Source organism: Watersipora subatra, chromosome 1, assembly GCF_963576615.1.
Source record: "Watersipora subatra chromosome 1, tzWatSuba1.1, whole genome shotgun sequence".
NCBI lineage: Eukaryota > Metazoa > Bryozoa > Gymnolaemata > Cheilostomatida > Watersiporidae > Watersipora > Watersipora subatra.
The window spans coordinates 65,713,391-65,730,026 of NC_088708.1; positions in this window are offsets into that span (position 1 = coordinate 65,713,391).

Genomic DNA, 16,636 nt, shown 5'->3' on the forward strand with positions numbered 1-16,636 from the left:
GCTGGAACAGTAACCTTTTTTATACACACACCTTTATGCACAAACTTATTATTTACTTAATACATTCAGAGTTTTTATTTTATTTTCTCATGTCATATTATTTGTATCATTACCAAATCATTTTTTATTGTAATCGTAGCAAAACAGACTTAATTTAGCTATAAGTTTCTAATTATTTCACATTTATATTTAAACACTTTTATAGTTATTTTATTGTGTTTATTAATTTATTTGACCTGCACAAAACATTTTCTTCATGGTATAAAGTTTGAAAGTTATAGTTGTTTGACAAAGTTTGAAAACCTTTACAGTTGTTTTATTTTTTCTCTTAATTTATTTCAACTACACAAAACACTTTACTCATGATTTGAAGTTTGAAAGTTGGAATGGTAACTGTTGTTATAGGTTAAATAAAAATAAATTTTTGTACAAAGAATTTTATTGCCGGGGCAACGTCAGGCATTCACTTAGTAATAATATGTATATATATATATATATTACAAATTCTTATATATATTATATGTATATATAGGTTTATATATATCGGTGTTTATACCATGTATATATACATATATATGAACATAAGTATATTAGGTGAATGCCCGGCATTGAACAGATAACAAAATAATTGCCTTATAAATTTGAGTAACTTAAGCTAGTAACTTGAGGTCGCCTAAACCTTTATTAAAATAAGAGCCATGGCTCAAGCCAGCTTAATAATCATTACTTCACGCGTAATGATCTCTCTTGCAAGTGTACTAGTAGTAGCCAATGGTATTTTCACAAGGCTTCAATCATGCGTATTTGAACTGGTGTAATAAGTATGACCACAAATATTCAATTGTATATCAATGTAGCAGCTTGACCTAGTGGATAGCATGCCTGTCAGCAGACCTGGAGGTTCTGAGCTCAAATCTACTGCAAAGCAGATTTTTTGAGCACAGATTTTAATCGCTATAACTAAACACACAACAGCTAACAGAGGACAAACAAACAAACACGGAGATTTATATGTCTATACTTAATTGTATATATTAAATATACAATTAATATGTTCCAATACTAGTTTGTGTTTTCTCATGTTTTTTATCTGCTATATTTCCATGATGAGATTTGACCAAAACTTAACAAAGATACATCACCAATTTAATTAAATGCTGATCTGTGATGCTGATCTTTGACCTTTGTAGTTAGGGCCCCAAGAGAGTGATCAAGCCATAACGGAAATAAAGTATCTCCAAGAATTGTATCCAGGAGATCCAATCAAGTTGCACGTAAACTGCAGACTTCCGGTTGGAGGCCAGTTGTCATCTTTTATAGATGTTGTAGAGATGCAAAGGAATTACTCTCCCATCTATACAATAGCATATGGACACGTTGACCTTGCGTGCAGTATAATTGTAGCAGCAGGTACACGTGGACACAGATATGCAATGCCAAACACCGTTTTTGACCTCGGCACACCTGTGACGATACCTATTGTAAGTGTAACCTCTTTGTACAGTTGTCCTTGATTATTTTTCAATTAGAGAGCAAATCTAAAAGTGGTAATTTTGCACTTTCAATAATCATAAGCCTACCTTCAACGCTGACAACGCTGCCAACACTGACCTTCAACGCTGACCCTCAACACTGACCCTTAACGCTGACCCTCAACATTGACAACACTAACCTTCAACACTGACTCTCAATACTGACCCTCAACATTGACAACACTAACCTTCAACGCTGACTCTCAATACTGACTCTCAACACTGACAACACTGACAACACTGACCATCAACACTGACAACACTGACTCTCACCACTGACAACACTGATCCTTAATGCTGACCCTCAACCCTGATTTTCAATGCTGACCCTCAATGCTGACAACACTGATCCTCAACACTGACAACACTGACTCTCAACACTGACCCTCAACACTGACTCTCAACACTGACAACACTGACCCTCAACACTGATAACACTGATCCTTAACACTGACCCTCAACCCTGATTTTCAACGCTGACCCTCAACGCTGACAACACTGACCCTAAACACTGGCAACACTGACTCTCAACACTGACTCTCAACACTGACCATCAACACTGACAACACTAACCCTCAACACTGACAACACTGTCTCTCAATACTGACTCTCAACACTGACAGCACTGACCTTCAACACTGACAACACTGACTCTCAACACTGACCCTTAACACTGATGCAAGCTTTACTTACCTAATAATAATAATTTAAACTTAATAACATAAACTTACGTTAATAATTTTTAATGCTTCATAGCAATCAGAGCAGTTAATTATCTAGAGAAGTATTAATGCTATTGTTAGCCCTGTCATGAGCTGAGCAATGTTTGCTAGTTTGATCTCTGGGTCACAAGCTACAATCATTAGCCCAAAAAAGCTGAGACTAATTGATTAACTTGATGCTTTGCTAGAAAGTTAGATGATAAAGGTGTGTTTGCGAGATCATAAAATGATGATACAAAAGTCAAGTTTTGTATCTAAAAGAGCAAGAAAAGAGCACTATATATTCATTTGTATATATATAGTTATGATACAGACAGTACTGTTTCGGCTATTGAAGCCTCATCAATGCAGCTCAGAGCAGGCAAGGGAGACAGGTCCTATTGCCAATGAGAGTTGACTTCCTGTCATGAAACAACTAGGTTGCCTCACAGACATTAAGAAAGTCAATGTACTGATACAAAAGTGCTCAAATCGCATATGTGATGAGCTTTGCATTAAGGCTAATAGTGTCGCACCTCCCACAGAGTGCTCAACTGAACTGAGGTAAGGGAGCAAATACTTTTTATATATATATATAACTTTTTAAAAATTGATTCCTCACCCCGGATACCCAGTATGGGTGGTAAATTCTGCTCTAACTCGGGTCTCCTACTAGAGACCTGGGAGTTTGAGCACTCGCCTCAAGATCTTAGCTGTTCCCAATAGCGCACTTTTCTGCAACTCACCTGAGTTGATTGTTGTTGGTATTTGGGCAAGCCACATTTTATGCGCCGGTGTTATTGCGCCCAGTGCCCCAATGACTACTGAGATTACAGTTGTTCTTACATTCCAGCATTTCTCAATTTCTTCTCTAAGAGGGAGATATTTCTCTACCTTTTCTTTTTCTTTGCTGGCTATATTGTAGTCATTGGGTACTGCTATATCTATTATAGTAGCCCTCTTGTTTTCCTTGTCTACCACCACTATATCTGGTTGGTTTGCTAGGATATGCTTGTCAGTTCGAATGTAGAAGTCCCAGAGGATCTTAGCGCGGTCATTTTCATTTACCTTACCAGGAGCTTCCCACCAGTGTTGTGGTTCATTAAGGCCATACTCATCACATAGACTTCTATACACAACACCTGCGACATGATTATGCTGCTCAGTGTATGCGTTTCCTGCTAGCTGCTTGCATCCACTGATGATGTGTTGGATGGTCTCAGGTGCATCTTTGCACAGTCTGCATTTAGGATCGTTTCTAGTGTGATAGATTTTCGTTTGGAGTTGCCTTGTTGGGAGCACTTGCTCCTGAGCTGCCATGATTAGCGACTCTGTATTGGCCGTTAGGTTTCCTTTGTTCAGCCACATATATGTCTGGTGAAGATCGCCAACCTTAGATATTTGTTGGTGGTAAGCACCATGAAGAGGTTTCATGTGCCAGTCAATTTCCTCATCATCAGGGCGTAGGTCCGTTGTAAGAGCAGCCGATTGAAATTCAGCTAGCAACTTATCTGAGATGGCCATGGAGGCTGCATATGCTTTGATGGTTTGCTCCTCCTCTTTCACTGTCTGCTGTACACTTTTGAGTCCCCTACCGCCATCTTTCCTATCAAGATACAATCTAGTAGTATCAGATTTTGGATGGAGTGCTCCATGCATGGTCAGCAGTTTACGAGTTGCTATATCTGTTTCTTTGATGGCTTCCTCAGTCCACTTTATTATGCCTGCTGGATATCTTATTACTGGCAGTGCGTAGGTATTTATTGCCATGACTTGGTTCTTGGCATTGAGCTGGCTCCGTAAAACCTGCTGAAGGCGTTTCTTGTATTCAGGAATGGCTTTGTGACGTACCTCGGCTTCGTGGTTGATGTTGCTTTGCATAATCCCCAAGTACTGTACCCTTCTTCTATATCTTTGATGGTATCATTTGGCATTCTTAGGCCATCTGTGAGCATAGAATGGTCTTTCTTAAGAATTAGCCTTCTACATTTCTCAATACCGAAGGTCATTCCGATGTCCTTGCTGTATACCTGAGTGAGGTGTATTAGCGAATCAATGTCCCTTTCTTTGTTAGCGTACAGCTTGATGTCATCCATGTAGAAGAGGTGGTTTATCTTGGTGCCACTCTTAAACTGGTACCCATATTGAGTCTCCTCCAGCATATTGCTTAGAGGGTTTAGGCATATGCAGAAGAGCAGCGGTGTTAAGGAGTCACCTTGATAGATGCCTCGCTTAATTTGTACACTCACCAGCTTTTTGCCATTAGCCTCCAGTTTCGTCGTCCATTTGGTCATTGACATCTTGATGAATGCCACAAGAGCAGGGTGAACACTGTACATACTGAGGCACTCAAGTATTCAACTATGGAGAATTGAGTCATAGGCCTTTTTGTAGTCGATCCAAGCCATGGCAAGATTGGTTTGCCTTCTCCTGCTGTCTTGACAGACCGTCCGATCCACCAGTAACTGATGTTTAGCTCCTCGGGTGTTGCGCCCAATTCCTTTCTGAGCACTGGTCATATAGTGACTCATGTGCTCTTCCAGTTTGTCTACAACTATTCCTGAGAGCAGTTTCCAGGTGGTAGGCAAGCACGTTATCGGTCGATAGTTTTTGGGAATCGGCCCCTGCTTTGGATCTTTTATCAGAAGTACAGTTCGTCCTTTGGTCAGCCATTCTGGATGGTCACCTTGTTCTATTAGGTATTCCATCTGCTTAGCCATTCTAGTGTGAAGTGATGTCAATCTCTTCAACCAGAAGGCTTGAATCATGTCATGGCCAGGTGCTGCCCAGTTCTTCATACGCTGCACTCTGCACTTGATGTCCTCTTTGCTGATGGTGAGGCCTTGCTGAGCCACAGTGTGTTGATGGCTCTCCATATATATATATATATATATATATATATATATATATATATATATATATATATATATATATATATATATATATATATATATATATATATATATGTATATATACATATATATATACATGTATATATGTGTGTATATATAATTATGTATTATATAGGCCTACACATACATAAATACATATATATCTATATATCTATATATATTTATCAAAGTTTGTGTGTTTTGTGTCTGCATTCCGGCTATAGCTATTTTTAGAATAGCTGTAGCTGGACGCTGGCTGAAGCAACGCCATGACATACCGTCATTAGAAACCTTAGCAAGCATATGAAAATTTTCCATTTGCAATGGCCTGCCACTTGCTGGAGAATTGCCTGCCAGCAGGTGTCAGGCAACTCTCATTACGTGTCATTGTTTATAAGTTGATTTTTAATACTATTTTCCATTGGCAATGTGCCAGGCTAATAGTAAGTGGTAGGCAATTCTCATCACTTCTCATCTTTTATAAGCTGATTTTTAATGCCTGGGCAATGTCGGCAAGGCACAGCTAGTACATACGAGTATATACACAGCTAGTACATCTCGTATATATTTATACTCATACTGTACCTGGACATACAACTTTAATGCATTCTGGGACTGAACTGATATGTCAATTTACTCTTGTATCAAGGCACTTGTTCCAATATAAAATAACTAACTACAAATTACTCCGTTACCACACTACGAAACAAAAACCACATAAAACAAGATTTTATGGCCAAAAAACATACAGTAACTGTTGTAATTCAGTACCTACACTAACAAAGGTAACAAATACCTATTTAGCTGTTAAAACCTACAATAAAATGTTACATTACTATGTATACTACTGTAAGATTTTACCATCCAGACAGACGTAGTAGCTAACGGCCATCTGAGAGAGAGACTTTCAGCAATGCATTCAGTAGGCTAAACTTTTGATGCTGCACAACATAACTTTGAAATAAAGTTCAATGAGTTTAGCTAGCTGAGCCCACACATAAAGGTTTAGCTAGCTGAGCCCACACATAAAGGTTTAGCTAGCTGAGCCCACACATAAAGGTTTAGCTAGCTGAGCCCACACATAAAGGTTTAGCTAGCTGAGCCCACACATAAAGGTTTAGCTAGCTGAGCCCACACATAAAGCTAAGTTTTTAATCTTTTTATTTAACTCACCAAACTTTAATTTTGTCATTTTAATTTTTTATCATCTGTTTCCAGTTTTGCGCTTTTTGCCTCGCGTTCACTATAACTTTAAGCTAATTTTTTAAAAACTTTCTCAAGCTGATTTGGTGAAAATGACTGAGCAATGCTGTTCTTGAGACCCGCCCCTCGCATACTTGACCATATAATAGTGGCCATCAAGCACGGGTTCATATCTCAAAGATTACCCGCATCTCAAGGAAGAAACTTGCTCAAAATGCTACTCGTACCTCAATTTTTTCGTATGTTGGAGCACTCGTATGTTGAAGCACTCGCATGTTGGAGCACTCGTATGTTGGAGCACTCGTTTGTTGGAGCACTCGTATGTTGGGGCACTCGTATGTTGGAGCACTCGTATGTTGGAGCACTCGTATGTTGGAGCATTCGTATATTGGAGCACTTGTATGTTGGGGCACTCGTATGTTGGAGCACTCATATGTTGGGGCACTCGTATGTTGGAGCACTCGTATGTTGGAGCACTTGTATGTTGGAGCACTCATATGTTGGGGCGCTCGTATGTTGGAGCACTCATATGTTGGGGCACTCGTATGTTGGAGCACTCGTATGTTAGAGCACTCGTATGTTGGAGCACTCGTTATATACATTTTATATACATTATGGTATAATGTAAAAAGCCTGTATGTACGTAATAGTAAAAAGCATGTCATATTAAACAGGTAAGTGAAGAGCATGTAGGAAGTGTGCATATAAAGGTACTGTGTAAAATATATATGAGTAAAATAAGACCATTTGAGCAAAAATTCGCATTTTTGGCTCTAAGGTGCAATAATAGTTTTTCATTCTATTCAGGCTGAGTAGTTAGTGAGCACATAGAACAACAGAGAATGAATGAATAAAAAAATTTATGACTGAAAGTATGAATGGATGAATGAAAAAGAGAATGACTGTAGAAGAGAAATATTTTCATTGTAAAAGGCGAGCCTTCTTATGCATGACACTGGAATCAACATAATATTACAAATATGAATGTTTTGTAAAACTTTGTAAGTATGAGTTACAATCATTACACATATTATATGATTTTTTAAGTATGTTGCTAATAAGTAGACACAAACCAACACTGTTTCAGATAAAAATAAAGAATAATTCTGATTTTTGGATGATCAGAAATGTTTTCACTCATATCACAATAGGTTTCATTTTCAATATTGTATAGTGTCTCGTGAAGCTACCACTCTGCAATCTAATATCGCCTTATTGCAATGAAAACATGTTGTAATATATTGCGTATACCATCTTTTGTGCAGAACAATATTCCATTGAAATGAGTAAAATCTTGCAATATTTTACGTGTCATATTTTAGAGATTGATATTGCGTATCAATATTATATCATCAATGTTGTATAATAAATAATTGGGTAATACCACTGCTCTAAGTAATTATGCCATTATTGCATATGACACCACATAGCGAGTAAACTGGCTTGTTGCTAAACTTGTCTAACATGGGATGTTCTGTGATAAAAACATGTCTGAAATTTTTTTATTCAAAAACAAAAAACATAAACAGTTCAAAATGCAATGTCGAGGTGAAAAGAATTCACAAAAAAGTTTTAAGCCTATGGGTTCATCAGGAGTGGAGCTAAAGTCATTTTATCTGTAAATGGAACTCATGATTAGATTTTTTAAGTTAATACAAAGCAACCACTAGAGAGTAAACAGAGTATGTATGTTGTAGCAACCGTGGCGCTCAAGCGAGCTTAACCAACAAAAAAGAAGAGAAATGGATCGCTATTATCAGAAATGGAAACTATTAAATGAGTTATCTACCGGAGATGCTGAAGACAGTAAGAAGCCCTTAGCTGTTACAAGTTAACTGTTATGAGTTAACTGTTATAAGTTAGCTGTTATACGTTAGCTGTTATAAGTTAGCTGTTATAAGTTAGCTGTTACAAGTTAACTGTTATAACTTAGCTGTAATAAGTTAACTGTCATAAGTTAACTGTTGTAATTTAGCTGTTATGAGTTAACTTTTATAAGTTAGCTGTTATAAGTTAGCTGTTATAACTTAGCTGTTATAAGGTAACTGTTATAAGTTTAGTCTTATAAGATAGCTGTTATAAGTTAACTGTTATAAGTTGGCTGTTATAAGTTAGCTGTTATAAGTTAGCTGTTACAAGTTAGCTGTTATAAATTAATTGTTATGAGTTAGCTGTTATAAGTTAACTGTTATAAGTTGACTGTTAAAGGTTAGCTGTTATAGGTTAGGTGTTATAACTTAGCTGTTATAAGGTAACTGTTATAAGTTAAGTGTTATAAGTTAGCTGTTATAAGTTAACTGTTATAAGTTGGATGTTATAAGTTAAATGTTATAAGATAGCTGTTATAAGTTAACTGTTATAAGTTAACTGTTATAAGTTAACAGCTATAAGGTAATTGTTATAAGTTAAATGTTATACATGTAAGTTAACTGTTATAAGTTAATTGTTATAAGTTAACTGTTATAAGTTAACTGTCATAAGTTAACTGTTATAAGTTAACTGTTATAAGTTAACTGTTATAAGTTAACTGTTATAAGTTAAAACTAAATAGTGGCTTGAACAGATGACTAATTACTACGACTAGGTCATATCAGCCAGCTAAAATTAGGTCATATCAGCCAGATAAAACTTGGTCATATCAGCCAGCTGTATCTTAATACTGCCTCTTTCTCCTAGGTAGTTCTTATTGCTGCTGACTTACCTTTAACTTATAATTTGCCACTATCTATATGTAAGTATGAACACTTACCTACTCAAGTGGGTAGCAGTGTTCACTCCAACGTATTAAAAATAAAATCAATTGAAAAATCTATTTAAAAGCTGCTTACATTACTCAAAGTTTATACAGATTCATTAAATGTGAATTATAAACAGTTGTGGTAAAATATGCTTTTTTAAGGTACAGGCTCTTTTGAAAGGCTTTTGAGGGGCTCCCAAAGAAATAGGTATTTTTGGGCACCTGTTACAAAATTTCTGGTAGGATCAAAAGTTGTATAATTGCTCACAAGCATTTTCGTATCTATATATATTTCTCAAAGTTGGTCTGCCCGTGTTTGCGTTTGCCAACTATAACAATTAAAATCTTGGAATAAAGAATTCGTATCACAGAAGATTCGATCTTAGACCCGCCCATTCACCAGCCCAACGCTTTACATATTCCACCACACGAGTTTGATTGATCATTAGGTGATAAGTGTCGGTATATGGAAGCAAATGCGCTACCACTCTCCATTGAGATGCAATGTGATGGCGCATTGTCAGGGAGAGCGCTAGCATAATTTTATGGGTGCTCAATCGTGAGAGCAAGTAATTAGCTCTTATAAATAAGCTTACTCAAATTCGCCATTGACAATGTGCCAGGCTAATAGCAAGTAGCATGCAACTACATTACCTCTCATTGTTTATAAGCCGAATTTTGATACCTGGACAACGCCGGGCATCCAATTAGTTTAGTTATAATGCCTGTGGAAAAGGATTGGTGGTAGACAAAGGCTTTTGTTGGCTAGACTTTCCATAGCAATTGCAACTCCATAGCAAGATTAAAAGACTAAAATATTTTTGCAGATTTAGCTTCATCAACTTGCTTGTAGGCAAAATGTTGAGTTTTGAGTGAGCATCTACATCAAAAATTCCTCTCTTTTTACTGTCAAGAATAATATCATTAATTTTGTTAAATTCTTTTTTTGCTTCAAAATGAGCAAAATATTTTTTTAGCCAGCTAAATATGCATTAAGATTTTGCCAAATCAACATACACTCAAAAAATGTTTAAAACAGAACTCGAAAAGCAGGAATAAGTTTATTGTACAAAAACGTAAAGTTGAAAGCAAAATTGCTTGTTAGCTGATGAACAGGATGAGATGATGATGAGACTGTGATGAAATGTGGAAAGCCTATCGAGACACAAAGTGCAGGGGGTAACAGTATAAGTCTGTGACTAAAATAGAAATAGTCAAACTTATCATTTTTACTACAACATAATTTATGAAGTACCTTTACCAGAGCTACTGAAAATAGCTCAATATAAGTACTCATGTATACTCATTTATACTGAAAATGTCAAAAAAATATTAACTTGGCGACTGGAATTATGTATATAAGTTTAAAACCTAAAAACCTACCTAAACATAAAAGGGTAAACTTACAGCCAAGAACTGTGTTGGCAGTTTGGATAAAATTTTATGAGCATAAATGAGTTGAACTTTAGAATAATTTGAACATATGAAAAAATAGTTATTACAAACTACTTCATAGCAACTGTATTCAACCAAATTGGAAATGTTTTATATTACATGAGACAACAACTCCTATAAAACTGCATTACATAAATCCTTTGTTTGTTGCAGTGACTGTGGGAGACTTCTTCCGACAAAATGGGAGGGGTAAGTACAAAATCATTAAAGATTGCAACTTTTCACACGCGTGCAAAATGTTTGCTTGTCGCAACGGGTGTGTGTGAATATCCATAGGAGTTTTTTACTCATCGCAGCCATAGTAGGCCAACCTCGGATGTGTCCATTAGCGTCATCTTTCAAACAACCACCAAAATATTAAACAATGATACTACTGTCTGTCAAGTCTCGTATGAGCGCTTGCTGCCTAACATCTGTCATGGCTTGCACGCTATTGGCTAATCTATCTTGGGTATCTCACTGAAATCAACTATGATATTTAACATTTCACTAAGAGATGATTTAAGTTTTGATATTACTAAGCTGTTCTGATAAAAACAAAAATGACATGAGGCGGTAACTATGTGTACATATCTCTGTTGAGATATTCTCCTTAAAAAATTATTGATACAAATGCCAATAAAACAACAAGAATGTAGCGTGTCATATATAATACATGTATGATGCTTTCATAATAGCTGAATGAGAAATAATTCATGTATATTTGATTCATTAAAATAAGTCTTCCTTATGGAACAGACTTTTCCATTGTAATGTACAGTTCCATTGTAATTCTTTCTATCCAAAATCAGCTTTATTTGAGGCTCATTTGAGAGGACTCATACAAATTTGTCATTAAGAAAAGATGAATTTTAAATCAATGTTTAATTTTCAGATATGATGAAGCGCAGTATATTTGCCAGAGCAGTTGTTTCAAATGTGCAACTTTCACATAATAACAAAATTGTGTACATGCAACTAATGAAGTGACATTCTGACAAATAAAGCCAAAAAAGGACAAACAATGACCAATGATAATACAGAAATAAGATATTTTGAATATTAATATATCTTACTATATTAGATATTTATTTAATTTAGCATATAATAAATATTACATGTTTTTTAAATATTTTAGCAAATCAAGTTGAACCTCTGACCAAGCTAAAAAGTGTCGAACAAAAAGTGTGCTGAAGTATTAGTTCTTAGAAGGAACTAAGTTGAGGAAATCCTTTTATTACATGACTAGCTGTGTCACCCGGCGTTGCCCGGGTAATAAAAAAGTCTGGACAGAAAATTGATTTGTAATTAACATATAACAGCATTTACCATTCTCACTTTCAAACTACATATCATGAGAGAAGTGTTTTGTGTAGTTGGAATAAATGAAGAGAAAAATGAAAACAACTGTAAAGGTTTTATAACTTTGTCAAACAACTGTAACTTTCAAGCTATCAGCCTGGCACATTGCCATTGGAAACTTGCAGTAAGCTGCTAGGCTTCTAATGACGGCACTCAATGACATTGCGTCAGCATTGTTGTCCAGCTGCAGTTATTCTAATAATAGCTATAGCCCGAATGCAGACAGACATACGACACATGGACATACTTTGAGAAATATATATATATATATATATATATATATATATATATATATATATATATAGATTAGCCATAAACATACTGTTCAGCAATGACAACTAGCTAACAGCAAAGCAAGCAGCCATCAGTATTTATCTAGCAACAAATACAAATTTCAGACCAGAATTATAAAATAAAAAAGGGTTTGCATACTCTTGAATGGAACATTCTAGAGAAAATTGGCTAAAGTCATACATACATGTACAACGGAGTATGGTATAACAAAAAATAATAAGATATAATATGTATTGTCTGTAATAATTACACTTTATGGCAAGTTGCATGCAAATGACTATTTGTCATTTTTAATAAAAGCCACGCGAGTGACAATTTATTGAGCCTGAATGGAAGGTCAACATGAGTCATGCAGCATGTACACAGTAATTGACCAATGAAATACAACTGCCCTAACAAGTCTAAGTGAGGCAGTTCACTAACTACTGCAGTTAACTACTATTGTAGTTAGTGTAGTTAGTTGTAGTTACTAACTACAACTGCTGCACATAATGCCTCAGTCTCCGTCAGCATCTTTACTGCACAGCATTCTCCTTGAAACGATTCTAACTATAGCTTTAAAATATGTGTCGCAGCATCTAGAGGGGTGGTAGTGCCTCTACGCTATTAGAGTGTAGATAGAATTAGCCTTGAGTGTAGTCGTACCTCGGAATCATGTGTGTCGATTTTTTACTGCTCTTCATGCAGTACTGCAATCTTATTCAAGGGTTAATGTTTCGGTTATTTAATATCTTTAAAGTAAAGAGGCAAGTGGATGAAAAGCAGGAACATTGAAAAATGGGTGTATTAAAAGATAAATGTATGAATGTGTGTATTAATAATAGCTATTGGAGTTGCTAACTCAAACGAGTGAGCAAACAAATGAAGGATGAACAACCAGATAAGAAGGCATAAGTGAGCAAAGAGGGAGGTGAACTAGCAAGCAAAAACTGGCAAACACAAAAAGCAAGCAAAGGAAAAGCAAGCTAGCGATCAAATTATGAATGGAACCCAAGAGGGAATTGACGGAATTAAGCAAATGAACAAGCGAGCTGATTGGCAAACAAGCAAGCAATCGAGCAATTTAAAACAAGCAAGCAATCGAGCAATTTAAAACAAGCAAGTAAACAAGCGATTTAAAACAAGCAAGTAAACAAGCGATTTAAAACAAGCAAGTAAACAAGCAATTTAAAACAAGCAAGTAAACAAGCGATTTAAAACAAGCCAGCAAACAAGCGATTTAAAACAAGCCAGCAAACAAGCGATTTAAAACAAGCCAGCAAACAAGCAATTTAAAACAAGCAAGCAATCGAGCAATTTAAAACAAGCAAGTAAATAAGCAATTTAAAACAAGCAAGCAATCGAGCAATTTAAAACAAGCAAGCAAACAAGCAATTTAAAACAAGCAAGCAAACAAGCAATTTAAAACAAACAAGTAAACAAGCAATTTAAAACAAGCAATTTAAAATAAGCAATTTAAAACAAGCAAGCAAACAAGCAATTTAAAACAAGCAAGCAATCGAGCGATTTAAAACAAGCAAGCAATCGAGCAATTTAAAACAAGCAAGCAAACAAGCAATTTAAAACAAACAAGTAAACAAGCAATTTAAAACAAGCAAGCAATCGAGCAATTTAAAACAAGCAAGCAAACAAGCAATTTAAAACAAGCAAGCAAACTAACATGCAAATAAGAACTTAGAGCGACCATTACAACAAACAAAAACAGTCAGCAAAAAGATACGAACAAGCAAATAGACAAGCAACTAGATTAATTAGCAAGCCTGCCACTTACTCATGCCAATCAAGAACTCAGTGGTCTGTTCTGAGTTCAAACTTTATTGTAAAATTCCTTTCAATTGGCTTCATTTTAAATTAATTTTATTAAAAACTTCTCAATTGGCTCTAATTTAAATTACCGTAATTTTATCTTTGTGTCATTAATGGTGAAACAAAGTAATGAGTGCTTTGACACGGATGTCATGTCAGGAGTCGCTCTCAATTCGATTATAAAACTGTTGTAGTCAAAGATTACTGGAGGAAATTTCTAACTGCAGCTGATGCTCAAAGAGAACAGATTGTTGACAACATCATGCAAGGGGCTAATCTTCCTGGAGCTAGACGTTAGATGTAGTAATCTCTGCAGTCGTTTGTGGCACTTGAATAAAGTTGTTTCTTTTCTCTGATAAACTTGTCTTTTTTGCACATTTTCTTCTCTAAGTAAAAGCTATTGAGTGTTGCTAGTGATTCAATGTTTTTACTAAATGAAAGCCCGTGATATGAATATATATATATATATATATATATATATGCAGTGTCACTCAATTTACGCTATTCCAGCAACCTTTGCAGATGACTCCAAGTGGGACAGAATTATTATGACCAAAGTTTAATGATGGGAAATGATTTAGGCTATTGAATACATTAAAATAGCGCAAAGCAGTGATGCTAAATGATGCCACTCATAGCCTTAGTTTGTAATCGTTGCTATTCAAATAGGTCAAACAGTACTCTTATTTTGCATCATAGAATCTAAGTAGGTCATTGACTAACTTTGTGTGTCATCATAAAAGTGATGCTAAATCGGGCCGTGCATTGTTTCGCGTTGTTTCTCATCGTTGATAGAAAAGCAGGGTATGCCCTATCTTTTTTGATATCATAGAAACTGAAATAGGTGATGCTCTAGTGTTATGATCGTCATTGATGTTGAAGTTGGTATATCATATTCAGTTCTTTTCTTTGGACTCCATGATAAGTTAGATGTGAGATCAAACAAAAAAATGTACAAATCGATCCATGATCGCTGTCTTTATGTCGATGGCATGCTACAATAGATTTCTCACCATCCTACAGTTATCTGGGAATGTATGACATGGGGCATGTGGATCTGGGTTTTGTGTAATGCGTGCAGTGGGGTACACAGCGTGTGCTGTTGTGTTGTGAGTGTTGGTCGATGTACGTTGTGTAATGTGGCTTGTTGCACTCGTGTTATGCGGTGTATGCGTTTTATGAGACAAATATTATGCTGAACATGGTGTACAATGCTTAATGTACAGTATGTATTGTGACTGGTGCTCATTTGTGAAACTCTTGGCTAGAATCTCTCTCTTTTAGTCAATTGAGTCAACTAAGGCTTTGCTATGGTTTTGGCCCTCCACGATGCTCTGTTGTTAGCTGTCGTCTGCCAGGAGCTGAGATAGATGTTGCTCCATTTCATATTCCATATGAACAGGATATGCTCAAAATATTTGTCTATGTTGCTACAAAAGTTTGTAATGACTTATTAATTCTGTGATAGTGTAATTATTAATATAATTATAATCAATGAATAATGAATGAATTTGAATTACTTCCGAATTTTCTCTGACGAGGTAGAATATTGAGCAAGCAAAAAATACTGACTCTGGCAACGAGTGTTTTACTCTTTGTCACCGTTATTGTAGTGACAGTACTTCAAGAGCAATGTGCTGTGATATACTTGGCTCAGGTTTCAGCAATAATGCTGATTGTGTTTAGCTGACAGCTGAGCAGCCGTTTGTTTATTATCCTAGGTTAAAAGCTTTGGTGATAGTAGCTGGAGTTCGCAGAAACTGATGTTGGCTCGCTACCAGCTGATCTTGTAGATCTTGCTAAGTTTACCTCATTAACCACATATAAACAAGGTAAACTAGTACTGAATGAAATAGTGAATTAGTGCATCTCGGCCAGAAGTTAATTTTTCGACTTTTCTTTCAATTGGTATGAGGTACATCAATAGACAATAATTACATAACAGGCTGAATTAGCAAGTGCTAACAATGTTGGATGTCTGAACGATAGTACCAGATACCACATAGAGGTTATTTCTTAGTTGGTTACCCAGTGCAGCGCACCCATCGATGAACTATCTATACTAAAAGAACTTGTGAGCCTGATGTGTTTTCTTTGATGGCTAAGTTGTTGATTTTTCTTTCAGTTGATATATGCAGCTAGGCCAGGGCATTTTTGGAAATATTTTGCTGAATATTCTAACAATGCAAAATCTAGCGTTCAATATTATTTGTGCATATTTTCCACAACCAAAAGCTATACGGTCTGTTGCAGCATTAAGAGCATCTGAATACTAAACTGATGGTTACAAGCTGTTATATCATATTCTTCAATTCATTGCTAACAAAATATACCCTTTTAAAGAAGGCAACTCCAATATAGCAATGGGGGAAATTTATGTGAGGAAAAAGGTCTATTACCTACTATCTCGTCATAGGCTGATGAGAACGCACCGTGAGTGTCCTCTGCTTTCCGAAGACTCGTCAGCAAGTTTAACCTGCTTTTGAAGAGTTTGAAAGACTAGTTGTTTCCGTGCGTCCTTTACACTTTCCCTTTTTTAAGTTTGCTATAAATCTTATAGCATCATTCTGCACCATTTCGACATCATTTACATGTAGGATGCTCTTTAAAAATGAATCCTACATCATGTCTGCATATTCTAGGATTGGTCTGCATAGGTTGGTGTATGCTATGAGA